At 40.5% G+C, this 20915-nt stretch overlaps 1 protein-coding gene across 2 annotated transcripts in view; it reads left to right on the top strand.

Moving 5' to 3' along the window:
- The window catches only part of fggy (FGGY carbohydrate kinase domain containing), a 372017-nt gene that overhangs the window by 29392 nt on the left and 321710 nt on the right, over positions 1 to 20915 (top strand). For both annotated transcript variants that reach the window (XM_043699282.1, XM_043699283.1), the window contains exon 2: positions 18176 to 18292. The gene's annotated coding sequence lies outside the window, so the exon portion shown is untranslated. The remainder of the gene's footprint in view (positions 1 to 18175; positions 18293 to 20915) is intronic.

The following is a 20915-nucleotide window of genomic DNA, read 5'->3' as shown; positions in this document are numbered from 1 at the left end:
CATGGTCCATTGTGGAACAAAAGTTTTTTTTTTGCTGGCATTGTTTGTGCTAATTCCTGATAGATATCCCCAACAGATAAGGCTACCTACTGGCAGTATAAGATCAAATAATCAGCTTGATTAGGTAATAGTATGTAATTATGTATTAACTTGTAGCATTTTATTTATTGAACTGCAAACCTTCAGCTCTTTTTATTCAAGCTTGGTATAATTCTGTGCTTCATAAATGTTGACAAGGTTTCCTGAATGAAGAATAACATGTACTTTGAACTTAAAATGTATCCTTTCTAGGAGGTTATATAACTGAAGGGAGTGGGATGTATTTAGTCATGATACTCCAGACATGAGCATGGGGCAGGCCTCTTGAACAGCCTGGTCTTTTCCTGACATTTGATTTAAAATGTTTCTGTGTAAGTGGAACTTTCTCATCTTTGGAATAATGTCTGCTGAGCATGAAGGCTCCAATTTTAATGCTGTGAATATTAGAAATTCACCACTCCTTCTGAAATCAGGCCCAATTTATTTTAGCTTCTACTCTTCTTTCACATGCCACCTCTTATGTGGGAAGTTGGGAGGAAGTGTATAAAATCATGTGACCCTCAGGCTGTGTTCTGATATTGAAAGGTGATGCCGTCTGCTGCCAGGACTGTCTTTTGGGCATTCTGCCTTTAGGAAGGACAAAGTGACAGCACACATTAAAGGAAGCCTAAGCATTTCTCGAGGAACCTGGAGGCTCATTCCTGCACCTTCTGGTTTCGCACTGAATGTGTAAATACATAGTAATGTGGTTCTCAGCTTCCTCTCCCTTTTCTCACCTGGTTGAAAAGCTACCTTGGCTACTCACTTAGGCCATTGACTTTGAACTGCTATTGAGCTCCAATGATGCCGTGGAACCCATGCTGATGTGAAAAAGCACTCATGTTTATTTGGCAGCTGCACCAACGTATCTTCTGTAGGCCATATGTGTGACCAGAAACCATGCAATAAATTTTTGTTGTTTATAGTGGTGGAATACAGAATTCTGGATAGTTTTTTATATCAACTGCCAGTAAAATTCATGCTTGAAATTCACTGCACTCTTTTCACATGAGCAAAATAATAGAAAAGGCCTTTCAGATGAGCAGTTATATTCTTTTCAACAGACCATTAAACAGCTAACGTCACAATAAGCAGCCCCATTCTTACAGAAATATTATTTTATGAAATCATATACTTTAATTATGCAAAAGCCAGAAAACCTTTCAAGCCAGGTCTAGCTTGGTTCTTTTCTGGAAGGGAAAAAATAACTTTCAGATATTCACTTATTTTCACAACTTGGGTCAGGAACATTTTGCTTAATTGTTAATTTCATGTTAATTTGTTTACTGCTATAATCAATCTACATTCTTAGTTCTAAATTATGGTGTACCAAACTTAAATCATAGTACAAATGTGAAATCTGTTTTTGGTGAGTGAACAGGCCATGAGTGGATTGTTATAAGTCTAGGGAAGGATAATCAGTACCAATATTCTTCTGCAGAGGTCTTGGCTGTGGATATCAATGCAGTGACAAACAGGAAAGGGCTCATGAACATGCAACTCAAGATGCTTGTTCATTGGTTGGCTTGCCACAGGACCTGCTTTCATCACCAAGAGGAATGAAGGAAACCGGGATAAACTTGGCATATATAGACGAGGTTAGATTCCCTACAGTATGGAAACAGGCCATTCAGCCCAACAGGTCCACACCGACCCTCCGAAGAGTAACCCACCCATACCCATTCCCTTGCATTTACCCCTGACTAATGCACCTTAAATTTTGGGCAATTTAGCATAGCCAATTCACCTAACCTGCACATCTTTAGACTGGGAGGAAACTGGAGCAAACATGCAGACACGGGGAGAATGTGCAAACTCCACACAGACAGACGCCTGAGGTTGGAATCGAACCCTGGTCCCTGATGGTGTGAGGCTTGAAGTGCTAGCCACTCATCCACCGTGCTGCCTCGTATTTGTGGAGAACTAGCATGGAATTGGTTGCCATCTCCATGAGAACACTTGTGAACTTGTGGTGGCATTTAGTCTAGAAGCAGTATAGTAAGGGAAATTTATGGTTTCTTTATAGTGTCTGTGGAATTTATAATTGCTTCTAAGAAAGTTTGAAAAGGACTTTTAAATGTTTAATGTATAGCAAGTAAACAGGAAAGCTAATAGAATATTTTGTTTTATTGCGAGGGGAATTGAACGCCATAATAGGGAGGTTATGCTTTAGTTATCCAGGGTGTGGATAAGACTGCATCTGGAGTATGTGTACAGTACTGGTCACTGTACTTGGAGGAGGATGTTAATGCATTGGAAGCTGTTCAGAGAAGGTTTACTAGACTCATACCTGGAATGATCAGATTGCCTCACAAGGAAATGATAGAGAGACTTGGCTTGTATCCTCTGGAGTTAGAAAAGTCAGAGGTGATTTAATTAAGACATTTAGGTTCCTGATGGGAGTTGATTGGGTGGATGTGGAAAGGATGTTTCTCTTGGGAGGATTTAGAACTAAGAGTCAAACTTGAACATAATGGGTTACTATTTAAGCAGTGATGAGGAAATGTTTTTTCTTTCAGAGAGTTATGAACCTTTGAAATTCACTTCCTCAAAAAGCAGTGGATGTAGAAACTTTAAATATATTTATGGCAGAGTCAGATAGTTTTTTTTTCAATTACCTAGGGTATGAAATAATGTCAGCCATATGCAGAATTGAGTTTAAATTCAAGTCATGATTTAAAATCAAATCATGATCTATTGAATGGTGGAGCAGGCTCGAAGGACTAAATAGTCTACTCTTGTTCATTGTTTGTATGTTGGAAAAAGTTTGGTTCTGCTGCTGGGTATTTTCCTAGAAGTGGCCAAATCAAGAATTAAGATGTTATTGTTTGTTCGATTGAAAAGAAAATCTAGAAAATAACACCACCAGGAGTGTTATAACCCGAGAGATAGAGAACATGTAGAATTATGCTTTGGTAATGATAATTGTGAAAGCAATTAACAGATAATACACTTGACTTCACTGCATGAATAAAGAGCAGCACAGTGTTGGGGATTGTTTTTGTTTGTCTACAATATATCTTTGTCACATTGACTATTTAACATTCAATTTACCTTTTCATTTGAAATATCATTTGCCTAAATTAATATCATTCATTAATAATTTTCATTGTCAAAAGGAAAAGGAAAGCATACATAAGGTTTAGGAAACTGATGCTCTTGAGGAATACAAAGGAAACAAAAAAAGAACTTAAACAAGAACTTAGGATGGCTAGAATGGGGCACAAAATGTTCTTGGTAAGAAGGATTAAAGAGAATTCCAAAGGAATTTTATACTTAGCCCAGGAGCAAGTATTAAGAACAGGGTAGGTTTGCTCAACGACAGAGACTAGGGAGGTCTAGGTTTGAAGGGTTTTTGATTATAACAAAGAAAAAAGCTTTCAAGTTTAAAAAAAAAACTTGTACAAGAAAGGGGACTGGCCACTTCTCAGAGCTTAGCTTTTCTCTGGTTTGGTCTGGTTTGGTTTGGTTTGGTTTGGTTTGGTCTGGTTTGGTTTGGTTTGGCTGTTCACTGAAAGCAGAGTTTGAAGTGGCTGTACCCAAAGAAGCAGGTCCATGCTGATCCTTCCTCTCTCTGACTCTCTCCTGTAAGACCCTGTGTTTGATTTTACCGTTTTGTGCCCAAGGGTGTTTATGGAGATTGTTGCAAATAGTCGAACAGCATCATTAAGTTGGGATAATCTTTGGGTTTTCAGATAGGTTAGGTTGTTCTGTATTTTGTTCTCTTTTGTTTGTGTTTTATTTGATAATCTTGCAAATAAATTCTATTTTGTTTAAAATTAAGTGGTTGGGCAAGCTGCATCACTGTTGGAATATTCACTATACACCTGCTTAAAACAGCTAGCAAAGTTATGGTCTGGGCTACTTTCTTGAAATTTTTGAAGGTGTCTAGCCTGGTCCATAAGTGGTGAGGTCCTTAATGAGTACTTTGCATCAGCATTCATTGAGAAGAAGGATATGGATGATAGTAAGATTAGGGAGGGGTATGTTGATATTTTGATATTGATATTAAGAAGAAGGAGGTGTTGAGTGTTTTTAAAAACATTAAGGTAGATAAGTCCCCTTGGCCTGATGGGATCTATCCCAGGAAACAAGGGAGTCAAGGGAGGAAATTGCTGGAGCCTTGACAAAAATCTTTGTATCTTCTCGAACCACAGGTAAGGTCCAAGAATACTAGAGAATAGCCAATGTTGTTTCTTTGTTGAAAAAGGTCAACAGGAATAATCCAGGAAATTCTAGGTCTATGAGCCTTACATCAGTTGGAGGGAAATTATTTGAGAAGATTCTTAGGGAATAGATTTACTCACATTTGGAAAAGAATAGGCTTATTCGGGTTAGTCAACATGGCTTATGTGGGGGAAGTATTGTCTTCTAAATTTGACTAAGTTTCTTGAGGAAGTGACGAAGATGATTGATGAGGGTAGGACAGTGCATTTAGTCTACATGGACTTCATAAAAACATTTGCCAAGGACCCTCATGGTAGGCTGGTCCAGAAGATTAAATTGCATGGCTTTGTGGTAGGTTGGCAAATCTGATACAAAATTAGTTTGGTCATAAGAGGTAGAGGGTAGTAGTGGATAATTGTGCATCTGACTGGAGATCTGTGACCAGTGTTGTTCTACAAGGATCAGTGCTGGGATCTCTGTTGTTTGTAATATTCATAAATGATTTAGATGAAAATATAGGTAGTCTGATTAATAAGTTTGTAAACAGCATGACAATTGATGGAGTTATAGGTAGTGAGGAAGGTTATCATATGATGCAGCAGGAACAAGTCAGTTGGAAAATTGGGTGGAAAATGGCAAATGGAATTAAATTTGGGTATGAGATAATGCATTTTTGGAGGTCAAATGCAATAGGAAAGTATACAGTTCATGGTAGGACATTGAGGAGTATTGATTCAAAGAGGGACCTTGATGTCCAGGTCCACTGCTTCCTGGAAGTGGTAACACAAGTGAATAAGTGGTAAAGAAGCCATATAGCATGCTTGCCTTCATCAGTCAGGGTATTGAATAGTTGGCAAGTCATGCTGCAGATGTATAAGACTTTTGTTAGGTCACATTAAGAGATACGTATACAGTTCTGGTTGTCACACTACAGGAAGGATGTGGAGACTTTGAAAAGGGTGCAAAAGAAATTTACAAATACATTACCTGGATTGGAGTGTATTAGCTATAAGGAGAGGTTGGATAAATTATTGCTTGAGCGTTGGAGGCTGAGGGCTGACCTGATTGAAGTATATAAAATTTGAAAGGCATGAATAGGGTGGATAGTTGGAATTTTTTTCCCAGGGTGTAACTGTGAAATGCTAGGAGGCATAGGTTGAAGGTGAGAAGAGAAAAGTTTAAGGGCAATGTGTAAGGAAATAATTCTGTGCAGACGGTAGAGGTTGCCTGGAATGCACTGCTAGGAGAGGTGGTAGAAGCAGATTTTAAGAGAACAAAGTTTAAGAGGCATTTAGACAGGCATATGAACAGGCAGCAATAAAGGGATATAGACCATGTGCAAGTAGGTGGGATTAGTTTATAATGGCATCATGGTTGACACAGACATGGTTGGCCAAAGGGCCTGTTCCTGTGCTATACTGTTTTATGTTCTATTGGATCCAAGTTTGTATTAAATTATAGGGCTATAAAAAGTGGAATCTTATTTGTAATGTATTCATTTTGGGGCTGTTTGATAAACTTGGTTATTTTGGTTTATAGTTTCCCCACAAAAATTGTACAGAATTGGCAGAAGAATTGAATAGCTTTTGCATCGGTCTTCATTAGACAGGATACAAGTAACGTTCCAGAAATAACTGTAATCAGGAATTGAAAGGGAAGGAGGAACTCGAAAATTACAATTAGCGGGAAGTAGTACTGAGTAAATTGTTGGAACTAAGAGTTTACAAGTGCCCAGATTCTGCTGGATTTCATCCAAATATCTTACCCAATGAAGTAGTTGATGCATTGATTTTAATTTACCTAAACTCCAATAAATTTATTAAACATAATTTTGCTTTGACAAAACAATGTTGACTCTGCCTGATTACCATGAACTTATGCAACTGCCTTGTTACATCGTCTTTAATGATAGCTTTGAACATTCTCCTTATAACAGATGATCATCTAACTGGCTTATAGTTTCCTGCTTTCTGCCTCCCTCCCTTCTTTGAATAAAGAAGTTACAGTAGCTATTTTCCAATCTGAAGGAACCTTATATTGGAATTGAAGATCTAAGGGAAGGGAGGAAGAGAGGGAAACAGAAACTCTGTTCCTTGAAGAATTGATCTAATACCTGAAATATGAGAGGATGAAAAGCAAAAAGAAGTTGAAAAGAATTTGTGTTTTGAATAAAGAGTATCTTGCTTCCTTACTGGAAAATCATCATGACTTGAACAAAGTCCTTAAAGCAACTGAAGGGGATTTTACTTGATGGAAGAATGAATTGCTTACATAAAAGGAATTGATATTAAATCTGAATATCCTTGGAAAGAAACCTGAAGGATTAAATCATAGAACATAGCTCAGGACAGCATAATATAGGCTGAACCTTTATCCTACTCTAAGATCAAACTAACCTACATACCCTTCAATTTACTATCATCAATGTGCCTATCCAAGAGTTGCTTAGATGTCCCTAATGTATCTGCCTCTACTACCATCACTGGTAGTTCATTTCATGCACCCACCACTCAGTACAGAATTGACCTTTGACATCCCCCCTAAACCTTCCTCCAGTCACCTTAAAATTACGCTCCCTCATGATAGCCATTTCTGCCCTGGGAAAAAGTCTCTGACTATCCACTCTATGCCTCTCATCGTCTTGTGCACCTCTATCAAGTCGCCTCTCACCTTTCTTTGCTCCAGTGAGAAAACCCTTATCTCCTGCAACCTTTCTTCAGAAGACATGCCCTCCAGTCCAGGCAGCATCCTGGTAAATCTCCCCTGCATCCTCTCTAAAGCTTCCACATTCTTCCTATAATGAGGTGATCAGGACTGAACACAATATTCTTTGGCAAATAGAGTTAAAGAGAATACAAAGGGTTTTTACAAATACGTTAAGGACAAAAGGGTAACTAGGGAGAGAATAGAGCCCCTCAAAGATCAGCAAGGCGGCCTTTGTGTGGAGTCACAGAAAATGGGGAGATACTAAATGAGTATTTTGCATCAGTATTTACTGTGGAAAAGGATATGGAAGATATAGAATGTAGTGAAATAAATGGTGACACCTTGCAAAATATCTATATAACAGAGGAGGAAGTGCTGGATGTCTTGAAACGGGTAAAGGTGGATAAATCCCCAGGACCTGATCAGGTGTACCTTAGAACTCTGTGGGAAGCTAAAGAAGTGATTGCTAAGATATTTCTATCTTAGCCTCTTGCTAAGATATTTGAATCATCGATTGTCACAGTTGAGGTGCTGGAAAACTGCAGGTTGGCTAACATGGTCCCACTATTTAAGAAGGGTGGTAAGGACAAGCCAGGGAACTATAGACCAGTGAGCCTGACGTCGGTGGTGGGCAAGGTTTGGAGGGAATCCTGAGAGACAGGATGTGCATGCATTTGGAAAGGCAAGGACTGATTAGGGATAGTCAACATGGCTTTGTGAGTGGGAAATCATGTTTCACAAATTTGATTGAGTTTTTTGAAGAAGTAACAAAGAAGATTGATGAGGGCAGAGTGGGAGATGGGATCTATATGGACTTCAATAACGCAAGCAACAAGGTTCCCCATGGGAGACTGGTTAGCAAGGTTAGATCTCATGGAATACAGGGAAAACTAGCCATTTGGATACAGAATTGGCTCAAAGGTAGAGGACAGAGGGTGGTGGTGGAGGGTTGCTTTTCAGACTGGAGGCCTGTGACCAGTGGAGTGCCACAAGGGTCGGTGCTGGGTCCTCTACTTTTTGTCATTTACATAAATGATTTGGATGTGAGCATAAGAGGTACAGTTAGTAACTTTGCAGATGACACCAAAATTGGAGGTGTCATGGACAGCGAAGAAGGTTACCTCAGATTACGACGGGATCTTGATCAGGTGGGCCAAGGGGCTGAGAAGTGGCAGATGGAGTTTAATTCAGATAAATGCGAGGTGCTACATTTTGGGAAAGCAAATCTTAGCAGGACTTATACACTTAATGGTAAGGTCCTAGGGAGTGTTGCTGAACAAAGAGACTTTGGAGTACAGGTTCATAGCTTCTTGAAAGTGGAGTCGCAGATAGTGAAGAAGGCGTTTGGTATGCTTTCTTTTATTGGTCAGAATATTGAGTACAGGAGTTGGGAGGTCATGTTACGGCTGTACAGGACATTTGTGAGGCCACTGTTGGAATATTGCATGTAATTCTGGTCTCCTTCCTATCGGAAAGATGTTGTGAAACTTGAAAGGGTTCAGAAAAGATTTACAGGGATGTTGCCAGGGTTGGAGGATTTGAGCTATGGGGAGAGGCTGAACAGGCTGGGGCTGTTTTCCCTGGAGCGTCGGAGGCTTTGGGGTGACCTTATAGAGGTTTACAAAATTATGAGGGGCATGGATAGGATAAATAGACAACGTCTTTTCCCTGGGGTTGGGGAGTCCAGAACTAGAAGGCAGAGGTTTTGGGTGAGAGGGGAAAGATATAAAAGAGACCTAAGGGGCAACTCTTTCACACAGAGGGTGGTACGGGTAAGGAATGAGCTGCCAGAGGAAGTGGTGGAGGCTGGTACAATTGCAACATTTAAGAGGCATTTGGATGGGTATATGAATAGGAAGGGTTTGGAGGGATATGGGCCGGGTGCTGGCAGGTGGGACTAGATTGGGTTGGGATATCTGGTCAGCATGGACAGGTTGGACTGAATGGTCTGTTTCCATGCTGTACATCACAATGACTCTCAGTGTGGAATAACTAAGGCTCTGTAGAGCTTCAGCACAACTTGGCTGCTCTTAAAGTCAATCCCCCTGCTAATGAAAGCCAACACACCATACGCCTTCCTAATAACTCTATCAACTTGACTGGCAACTTTGATAGATCTTTTGGCATGGACCCCAAGATCCATATGTTCCTCCACACTGCCAAGAATCCTGCCTTTAACCCTGTGATCTGCATTCAAATTTGACCATCCAAAATGATTCACTTCATACTTTTCCAGGTTGAACTTCATCTGCCACTTTTCAGCCCAGCTCTGCATACTATCAATGTCCTGTTGCAATCTGCAACAGCCCTCCACACTATTCACAACTGCACCAACCTTTGTGTCATCAGCCAACTTACTAACCCACCCTTCCACATCCTCATCCAAGCCACTTCGAGAAATCACAAAGGGCAGAGGTCCCAGAACAGATGCCTGCGAAAAACTACCAGTCACCGAGCTCCAGGCTGAATACTTTCCATCCATTACCACTCTCTGTCTTCTATGGTTCAGCCAATTCTGTCTCCAGACAGCTAAATTCCCCTATATCACATGCCTCCTTACTTTCTGAATGAGCCTACCAAGGGAACCTTATCAAAGGCCTTGCTAAAATCCATGTACTCCACATTCACTATTCTACCTTCATCAATGTGGTTTGTCACATCCTCAAATAATTCAGTGAGGCTTGTGAAACATGACCTGTCCCTCACAAAGCCATACTGACCATCTCTAATCAAACTAATAGTTTCCAAGTAACCATTAAACCTGTTTTCTAATAATTTGCCGATCACAGATGTAAGACTGACTGGTCCGCAATTCCTAGGGTTATCCCTTTTCCTTTTCTTGATCAAAGGATTAACACTTGCCACCGTCCAATCATCTGGCACTACTCCATTGGACATTGAGGACGCAAAGATCATCATTAAAAACCCAGCAATCTCTTCCCTTGCTTCCTGTAGTAATCTTAGGAATATCCTGTCTGGCCCAGCAGACTTATCTATCCTTGTGTTTTCCAAAATTTCCAGCACATCTTCCTTCTTCACATCAACCTGTACAAGCATATCAGCCTGTTTCATGCTGTCCCTACAAATGACAAGGTCCCTCTCAGTACTGAATAGTGAAGCAAAGTATTCATTCAGGACCTCCCCTACATCCTCCAACTCCAGGCACAAGTTCCCTCCACTATCTCTGATTGGCCTTACCCTCACTCTGGCCATCCTCTTGTTTCTCACATAAGTGTAGAATGCCTCGGGGTTTTCCTTAATCCTACCCGCTGAAGCTTTTTCATGACTTCTTCTAGCTCTCCTTAGTCCATTCTTCACTTCCTTCCTGGCTGCCTTGTAATCTTCTAGAGCCTTGCCTGATCCTTGCCTTCTCAACTTTAAGTAAGCTTCCTTCTTCCTCTTGACTAGATGATCTACATCCCTTGTCACCCAAGATTCCTTTGCCCTATTGACAAATGAACTTAAAAGTTAAAAATGATCCCGAATTTAAACACAATGAGGTGAATTCCATTGTTATGAAGAGCAACTCAATTTCTTGGCTGGTACAAACTAGTCTAAGACTTGGACATTAAAAAGCTTGCAAATCTGGGATAAAATGAAGATCAGGTGTTAAAACCTCAACAAAGTGATTCACAGTCTATTTTAAAAAATGAAAATCCTGCTGAGAATTTAATATCTTGCATTAAAAAAGATCAAAGAGGGTTGCTGAATGCAGAGGGTAAGAAAGAAACTACATTGAAAGATTTCTCTTTTGATTCCAATTCATAGCTATCAGTACTCAAATGGCTGCTAGTGATCAGTAATGCAGAGGTAGAAAAGTACACTAAGGAAACTTTGTGACTTTTCAAAACTACCTTTGCAATGTGCAATTGACTTTAAGGTTGTTTGAAATGACTTGTAAGTGATTGCAACAACTGTAAAGGGATCTGTTAAACCTTACTTTGATAATAAGGTGCAAGGCAGAAAGTTTAGAATTTCTGCTGGATGTTTATTCGCATCAGTTTTTGCTGTGGAGAAAGAAATGGTGGCCAGAGAATGCAGAGAAATACATTTTGATATTTTAAAAGCAATTCATATTACAGAAGAGGAAGTTCAGGACATTTTAGAGAATACAAATGTGGATAAATCTCAGGGAACTCATCTAATGTATTCCAGAATGTTGTGGGAAGGGAGAAAATTGAAAGACTTCTTGCAGAAATATTTGCACCATCTATAACCACAGTGAAGTGCCTGATGACTCGAGCTAATGTTATACCTTTGTTTAAGAAAGATTGTAAGAAGAAACAGGGAACTTTAGATTTGTGAGTCTGACTTCAATAGTGGGTAAATTGTTGGAGGTGATTATAAAAGAGAAGATTTATGGATATTTAGAGAGGCAAAAATATATTAGGGATAGTCAGCATGGTTTTGTGTGAGGAAAATTGTGTCTCACAAACTTGATTGAGTTTTTTGAGGAAGTTACCAAAAAGATTGATGAGGGCAAAATGTTAGACATTGTTTACTTGGACTTTAATAAAGCTTTTGACAATGTCCTCTTTTATTTGTCATCTAAATAAGTGATTTGGATGAGAATATAGAAGGTATGGTTAGTTAGTTTGTGGACGACACCAAAATTGGTGGTATAGTAGACAGTGAAGAAGGTTTTCTATGATTACAAAGTGATCTTGATCAAATGCGTCAATGGGCTAAAAAATGACAGATGGAATTCAATCTAGGTAAATGCGAGGTATTGCATTTTCGTACAACAAATGACGGTAGGGCTTATACAATCAGTGGTTGAGCCTTGGGCAGTGTTGTAGAACAGAGGGACCCAGGCATGTAGGACGAGTTTAATTGGGATTATGTTCAGCATGGACTAGTTAGACTGAAAGGTCTGTTTCCATGCTGTATGACTCTAGCCGAACTGTGAACTTGGTGGGTCAATTGAAAATTAACTCTGGAAAGCAATACCTCAGGACTGTTATGAGAAAAGGGAGAGAGGGCTCATAGAAATGATAATTGTATCCATAATAAAATTAAAGAAGTTGTGCGCTAGGACACCTGGCCCACATTATGTAAATTAAGAATAGCATATTGTGGAACGATATAGCTCCATAGTGCCATGCACGCTGAATAGTGTGTAACATGTATCTTCATTGACTAAAGTATAATTTACCTTTTAATTTGAAGTATCATATATCTGTTAATTCATGTTTAATTGGCATTGATTCCAAGTTACGTTAAAAAGAGTGGTATATTTTTGGTAATATTTTTCACTTGGGAGTTGTTTGATAAATTTAGGTATTTTGGTTTATGGTTTCCCTGTTGGAATTGAAGTAGACTCAGCCATGAGACAGGGTCTGTTAGTTAATGTCTCAGCTTCTATTACAACAAATACAGGAAGCACCTAATTTCTGAGTACTGCAGTTAACTTTCAGACGATGGTATGAACCCAGCTTGGTGCCATGCTGACTCAGACTGCTGCCATCATGGCTGTGGACACCAGTAGTCAAATGGGCTTTCAGGAACTCAAAATTGCCTTATATCCTGCTATCCAGTAGATGAGTAGTATGGCTGAGGTTAAATGCCAGGGAGTGGCAGAGGTAATACTGTGCATTAACATATTATCTTTCATCAGTACTTCCACTTCCACCATTGCCAATCTGTTGTGTCCTTTCCACAATCAAAATGGTTACAGTACAAAGTAGGCTAATCAGTCCATTATTGAAAAGTATGGTGCTGGAAAAAGCACAGGAATTGCCTGAAGTGTTGATTCTCCTCCTCAGATGCTGCCTGACTGGCTGTGCGTTTTCCAGAGCCACTCTTTTTGACTCTGGCTTTCCAGCATCTGCAGTCCTCACTTTCTTCTAATCAGTCCATTGTGTCCATTCTGGGTTTTTGTGTGAGCAATGTAGTCCTACTCCCCTGATTTTTTTTTTCCATAAGTCCTACAAGTCTTTTGATCCAGTTTTGTTTTGGATAGTCCGAGACTGGATGAACCCTGACAGATCAATGTCAGGAGCATCCCAGACGTTCCAGTGCAGTGACAACATGGCAATCATCCGTCGGACATTTAAACAGTCTGGTATCCTCCAAAACAGGCTCCAAATTATAGTTACAGCTAGAGACTTGGGAGGATTCTGACTCACTCACCTAGATAGTTACATAGAAAGGTTGGAGGATTAAAACCTGGTCAATTTCCTGGGTGACTATAAAAGTGCCTCCCTCAAACTCCTGTCTAGACTCCTCAGTCACATAAACTAATCCTGTTATGATCAGTTCCTAGGTTATTGCTGCAGCTCCTAAGTGCAACCCCGCCCCCCACCACCACCACCCACATCCCCCACGCTCTCAGCTTCAGTTAGTCACAGCAAGGATCCTTTCCCTTGTGGACATCTTTCTCTGAGCCCCAAATGAAGTTATGTTTAACATAAGCAGACTTTCCTGAACAAACAAAAGATGAGTTTATTAATTACTGAACACAAAAAAATGTAATAAACACAACACACACACAGAAACATTAGAAATAAGAGGTGTGCCCTAAAAGGATAAAAGGCCAAATAACAAGATATGGATCAGTCTCTGAATTGTTCATGAAGAGCAGATAGTTAAACATTGTGGCTTTTGCAGTGGGTGTTGCAGATAGCATTGACATTTCTTGTCGAAGGGACAAATGAGATTCTTGGCTTTTAGGCTAATTTAAATGCCTTTGTCCTGATTCCTTTCAATATTTACTTTATTGGCAGCACTCAGTATAAGGATAAGCTTTGTTCTTAACTTTATCTGCAGTCAGAGGTGTCTAAATGTCTGATGCAGTGTTGTGAGCCTCACTGCACACTAGTCACACACTGGGACATCAGGCCACTATGCACAGACCAGGTTTGAAGTTCACTTTTGATCCCTGTCCATGTGCATTCTGAAAAAAGGGAAATGCACAAACATGTCTCTCACTCAGACTACTGTCTATGTTCACATGTTCACAGTTTGAAATATGCCTGTGGGATTACAAACTCAGTTTTACAAGTGCATTTGCTCCATTTGAAATGCCTTTAACATCTTACCACATGTGACCTTCCAGAGTCTGACTCTCCAGATGGCCACTGAATATACATATGCAGTCAACTTTTGGCTGTATGTCCCTTTTGAAAGAAAATCTTTTAATAAAGCTTGATACATCAAGGAGGTGATTTTACTTTCTGATCTGTAGTCATGAGAATCTCCATTCTGTCCACCATCCACCATCGATCCCACCCCATTTCCAGACACACAGCACCCTGCCCCATTCTCTACATTCATTTGTTCCACCCCGCACCAGACACCTGACCCCCCTGCTGAAAACCCCAGTCCCCAGATTACTCTAGCACTTCACTCACGTGCTACCTTACCCCTCAACAATGTGCCACCCAACCCCCTCATCCCCTGTCACCATACCCCCTTCCTTATATATTTATTTGATTTTCTTCTAGCAGCTAGTCATAGAGATTTTAGGACCTTTAAATTTTGTTTATTTATTTGGGTATGGTAAGGACTGCTTTGAAAAGGTGGTCTTCAATGATGCTTCTACACTGGGCTCTGACAGGATGGCTGCAGTGCCTGAGTTGGGACAGATCTTTCATTAAAAACTGTCAGGAGGCAAATAGGTAACATTTTGTCTGATATAGGTTGGAAATGGGGATTCCAACTCAGATCAGAGAACGTTTGCCTTTCAGCTAGTACAGTTGCAACATTTGAAAGGCATCTGGATGGGTATATGAATAGGAAGGATTTGGAGGGATATGGGCCGGGTGCTGGCAGGTGGGACAAGATTGGATTGGGACAGCTGGTCGGCATGGATGAGTTGGACTGAATGCTGTTTCCATGCTGTACATCTCTATGACTGTATTTCAGTTAATAATCTAACACAATGAAAATAGTGCAATGTTACAAGTTGTAGGCAAAAGGAATAGTTAATAATTCATGTAATTGACTTACCTTGGAAAGCACAAGCTACGGGCTGAGAAAAAAGACAGATAGATGAATTCAAACTGCAAATTTGTATACCCAAGTCATTACATAATTTTGTTCAAGTGATAGACTTTCTGCAGGTCATGAAGTTAATCATTTATCTCGTCCCAAGATGGTTGGTTGCTGTGGGAGTGAACTCAAAAGAGCAGCAGGCTTGGAGACCTTATGATGGAACAGTTTCCAATTATTAAAGCATGTGTGTGCTTCCATTTCTCATGCTGCTGTATTTCTCTGCAGATAGTACTTAAAAGATTAACCAGAAACCAGTATGGCCGCTCCGTATTATCTGATTCCATAAATCCCTTTTTCCACTTTTCCAAATGTTTGGCTAAGTTGGTTAAGTTACTTCTTCAGCAGCGTCTTCCAAATAAGTGACTTCTAACTATTTAGACGGAAAGGGCAACAGACTCATCGGAATCTTCAAATTCACATCTTCCTGACTTGGAACTGTATTATCAGTTTCTTCACTGTTGTTGGATCAAAATCCTTGAACTGTTCCTAAAAAAAAGAACTGTGAATGCTGAAAATCATAAACAAAGAAGAGATATCATTGGATCCAAAACACTAACTCTGATTTCTCTCCACAGGTGCTGCCAGACCTGCTGAGATTTTCCAGCAATTTCTGTTTTGTCTCTGTTCCTAAAAGGACTGTTGGTGTACCTACAACTCAAGGACTGGATGTAGGTTTGCTCGTTGAGCTGGAAGGTTCGTTGTCAGATGTTTTGTTACCATACTAGGCAACATCATCAGTGAGCCTCTGGATGGAGCGCTGGTGGCATGGCCCGCTTTCTATTTATGTGTTTAGGTTTCCTTGGGTTGGTGATGTTATTTCCTGTGATTACATCATTTCTGGTTCCTTTTCTCAGGGGGTGGTAAATGGGATCCAAATCAATGTGTTTGTTGATAGAGTCCTGAAGAAGGGCCTGTGCCCGAAACGTCGAATCTCCTGTTCCTGGATGCTGCCTGACCTGCTGTGCTGTTCCAGCAATAAAGTTTCAACTTCCGGTTGGAATGCCCCGCTTCTAGGAATCCTCATGCATGTCTCTGTTTGGCTTGTCCGAGGATGGATGTGTTGTCCCAGTCGAAATGGTGTCCTTCCTCATCTGTATGTCAAGTTACTAGTGAGAGTGGATCATGTCTTTTTGTGGCTAGTTGATGTTCATGTACCCTGGTGGCTAGGTTTCTGCCTGTTAGTCCAATGTACTATTCTTGCAAGGTATTTTGTAAATGACATCAGTTGCCTGCAGAGTCTTTCAAATTCATTAGCTGCTGATTTAGTGTGTTGCTGGTAAACTACATTGAGAAAGCCAACGCACTACTTGCAGATACCAACACTTACCAACAAGTGGCGATAGACCCGACTCCACAACTGGAGAACCAAATCACAGCCTTAGTCAAAAACACTTCAGAAATCTGGAGAAATAAATAAGACCGACTTCCAGAAAATGAAACCAGATGGATCCAACACACCATGCTTCTACGGATTACCCAAAATTCACAAACCAGGAGCCCTCCTCAGACCCATAGTCTTGCTACCTAGAACAGCAACTTACAGATTGGTTCAGGTGCTACACCAAAGACTAAAACTTAAGTAATAAACTAAAGACTTAGTAGAAGACTCATGCCACTCCATCTACTCGACCCAAGAATTCCTGAAGACCATCAAAGACATCAAGATAGTAGAGGATGAAATAATGTCTCCTTTGACATAACAGCCCTGTTCAGATCCATCAACATCAACCTGACCAAGGAAACACTGACTACATGATTAGAAGAACCAAAAGACACATACACCAAACACCACCAACTTCATCAGCAAAGATAATATTATAAAACCAGTGGACCTATGCCTTACCACACACTTCACCTTCAACAACAAAACCTACAGACAAATCAACGAACAGCCGTGGGATCTCTGATATCAGGGTTCTTAGCAGAGGCAATAATGCAGAGATTCAAACAAATAGCTCTGCCAACTATCCAACCCAAACTTTGGATCTGCTATGTGGATGACACCTTCATCATCACTAAACGAAACAAATTAGAGAAAACCTTCAAGAGCATCCCTTACTGGCATAAAATGCACTGAAGAGGAGGAAAACAACAACAAACTGCCATTCCTAGATGTCGCAGTAGAGCAAACAGCCAACGCAAAACTTCAAACCAGCGTCTGCAGAAAAACAACACATGCAGACCAAATACTGAACTGCAGAAGCAACCATCCCAACACCCACAAACAATGCTGCATTAGAACAATATTTCAATGAGCCAACACACACTGCAGTACAGAGGAACTACGCAGAGCAAAGGAAAATCACCTGTACAGTGTATTCAAAAAGAACGGGTACCCAATGAACTCAGATTTCTCAGCAACAAACACCAAAAAACAGACAAAACCTGTCCAGAAACCCTAGCCACTCTCCCCTACATCATCTCAGAAATGACTACCAGACTACTCAGACCCCTTGGCATCATGGTAGCCCACAAACCCACCAACACACTAAAACAGCAGTTAATAAGCTTGAAAGACCCTATACAGACAACAAACAAAACTAATGTCATTTGCAAAATACCTTGCAAGAACTGTAACAAACACTACATTAGACAAACAGGCAAAAGATTAGCCACCAGGTTACATGAACATCAACTAGCCACTAAAAGACATGACCCACTCTCACTAGTAACTTTACATACAGATGAGGAAGGACACTTTGACTGGGACAAAACTTCCATCCTAGAATAAGCCAAACAAAGACATGCATGAGAATTCCTAGAAGCATGACATTCCAACTGGAACTTTATCAACAAACACATTGATTTGGATCCCATTTACCACTCCCCTGAGAAAAAGAACCGGTAATGACATCACCACAATAAATGTCGTCACCACAGGAAGTGACATCACCATGGGAAATTACATCACCAACCCAAGGAAACCTAAACACATGAATAGAAAGCAGGCCATGCCACCAGCACTTCATCCAGAGGTTCACTGATGATGTTACCTAGTATGGTGATGAAATGAAGCTTCCAGTTCAGCGAGCAAACCGACATCCAGAACCTCAACCTGAGCTACAAATCTTCTCAAAACCCATTAACCCAATGACTGTAGTAGTACAAAAGAGCAGCTCACCACTACCTTGTCAAGGACAGTTAGGTATTGGCAAGAAAAGCTGGCTTAGGTAATGACATCCATATCCCATGAACAAATAAAGAAATAACTTGGGCTTTTGTTTTATAGATATTTACCCTGAGCTTTTGAGAAATTTAAGTCAAGAAATTACTTTTCGCTGGTTTTGGGGGTTGGTAGTGGCACCTCTAATCTGGACCTCGCGAAGAAAGTGAATCCACAGATAAGGTTTGATGCGACCAATCCTTTGAATCATTTTAATATCCATTTTTAAAAGAAGTGTTAGTCCCGAGAGATTCCACATTAGTTATAGTTTATACTTTATAAAGTTATGAATATGACAAGCCTTTTCTGGGCATGACTTTCTCTGAAATGCCTAGGGTGGTAAGGTTTTCTGTTGAGAATCCTCCTTTGTTTGGAAAAAGCTTCTCTCTTCTGTATCTTGTTCCACGTGCATTTCATGGTGAAGTCCAAGAGAAGGACTTCAATGTACAGGTAGACTGTAAAGTGAGATTGGTAGTGGACCTCATGAATATGAATTCATGGAATGTCAATGAGATAGTGTTTTGGAGCAGCTTGTGGTTCAGCCCACGTAGGAACGGGAAATTCTGGATGTGATGTGATGATGTGTAATATGGCAGACTTGTTTAGGGAGCTTAAGATGAAGGAACCCTGAGGGGGCAATGACCATAATATATTCGAATTCACTGTGCATTTTGAGATGGAGTAGCTGGAATCAGATGTAACGGTAGTACAGTTGAGTAAAGGTAACTGCAAAAATATGAGGTTGAGCTGATTGAAAGGGGAAAGTGAGGACTGTAGCTGCTGGAGATCAGAGTCGAGAGTGGGGTGCTGGAAAAGCACAGCAGGTCAGGCAGCATCCAAGGAGCGGGAGGATCGACGTTTTGGGCAAGAGCCTTTCATCAGGAAGAGGGTGGATCAGCAATAGCAGTAGTTTCTAAGGGTAATTTGGGAAGCGCAACAGAAATTCATCCCAAAGAAGAAGAAACATACTGAGGGGAGGACAAGGCAACCATGGCTGACAAGTAAAGTCAGGGATAGCATAAAAGCAAAGGAAAAACAATCAAAGTAGTGAAGATTCATGGCAAGCCAGAAAAATTGGAAGCTTTAAAAAAGCCAGCAGAGGAGAATTTAAAAAGTAATAAGGGGTCAGAAGATGAAATATGAGAGTAAGCTAGCTAGTAATATAAAAAGATTGCAAGAGTTCTTTAGATATACAAAAGGTAGAAGAGAAGCAAGAGTGGTCATCAGTTTTCAGAGTGGAACACATCAGCAACATACCAGGACTTCAAGACAGTCAGGGCAGAGGTGAGTGTAGTGACCATCATTAAGGAGAGGGTGCTGGGGAAACTGAAAGGTCTCATGGTGAATAAATCACCTGTACCAGATGGACTGTACCGCAAAGTTTTGAAGGGGATAGCTCAGGAGATTGTAGAAGCATTGTTGGTGATCTTTCAGGAATCATTGGAGTCAGGACAGGTGACGGAGGACTGGAAAATGATTAAGGTATTACCCCTGTTTAAGAAGGGAGGGAGGCAGAAGACAGGAAACACTTAGCCAGTTAGTTTAACCTTGATCATTGATAATATTTTAGAGTCTAGTATTAAGGATGAGATTGCAGAGTACTTGGAATTGCATTGTAAAATAAGGCTGAGTCAGCATGGCTTCTTCAAGGCGAAGCTATGCCTGACAAATGTATTAGAATTCTTTGGGGAGATAATGAGCAAGTCAGACAAGTTAGTGGACATGATTTATTTGGATTTCCAGAAAATCTTTGACAAAATGCCACACACAAGACTATTAGATAACATAAGAGCCCATAGTGTTAGGGTCAACGTATTGACATGGATTGAGGATTGGCTGACTGAAAGAAAGCAGAGAGTAGTGATAAAGGGATCCTTTCAGGATGGTAACCAGTGACTAGTGGAGTTCTACAGGGCTGAAAAATGTGTTGCTGGAAAAGCGCAGCAGGTCAGGCAGCATCCAAGGAGCAGGAGAATCGACGTTTCGGGCATAAGCCCTTCTTCAGGAGTTCTACAGGGGTCAGTGTTACACATTAAGGATCTGGACTAAGGAACTGAGGGCATTGTTGCTAAGTTTGCAGATGACATAAAGATAGCTGGAGGGCAGGTAGTGTTAAGGAAGCAAGGAAGCTGTAGAAGGACTTGAACAGACTAGGAGAGTGGACAAAGAAGTCCCAGATGGAATACAATGTGGGAAAGTGTGTGGTTATTCATTTTTGTCGGAAGAATAGAGGTATAGACTATTTTCTATTTGGGGAAAGGCTTCTGAAATCAGAAACACAAAAGCGACTTAGGACTCCAAGTTCAGAATGCTTTTAATGTTAACCTGCAGGTTCATTTTACAGTTAGGAAGGCAAACAGAATGTTAGCATTCATTTCATGAGGGCTAGAATACAAGAAGGGCTTGTCATAAGAGGAACGGTTGAGGACTCTTGGTCTGTACTCGAAGGATAAAAGGGAATCTCATTGAAACTTACAGAATAGTGAAATATCTGGATAGAGAGGATGTGGAGACAATATTTCTGGAGTAGGAGAGAGGGCATAACCCTCAGAGTGAAGGAACGGCTCTTTAGAACTGCGATGAAGGGAAATTTCTTTAGGCAGAGGGTGGTTAATCCATGGAACGTATTGCCTTGGAAGGCTGTGGAGGCCAAGTCATTGATTGTCTTTAAGACAGAGGTAGAAAGGGTCTTGATTAGAAGAGGATCAAGGATTAGGGGTAAAGGCAAGAGAATGAGGTTGAGAAGGGCCGAGTGTCTTAATTCTGCTCCTATAACTTATGGTTTTATCTTATCGGTCAAGTGATC

Source organism: Chiloscyllium plagiosum, chromosome 11 (assembly GCF_004010195.1).
Source record: "Chiloscyllium plagiosum isolate BGI_BamShark_2017 chromosome 11, ASM401019v2, whole genome shotgun sequence".
In the NCBI taxonomy this organism is placed as follows: domain Eukaryota; kingdom Metazoa; phylum Chordata; class Chondrichthyes; order Orectolobiformes; family Hemiscylliidae; genus Chiloscyllium; species Chiloscyllium plagiosum.
Note: the sequence above shows the minus strand (reverse complement) of the source record. Positions and strands in the feature narration are given on the sequence as shown.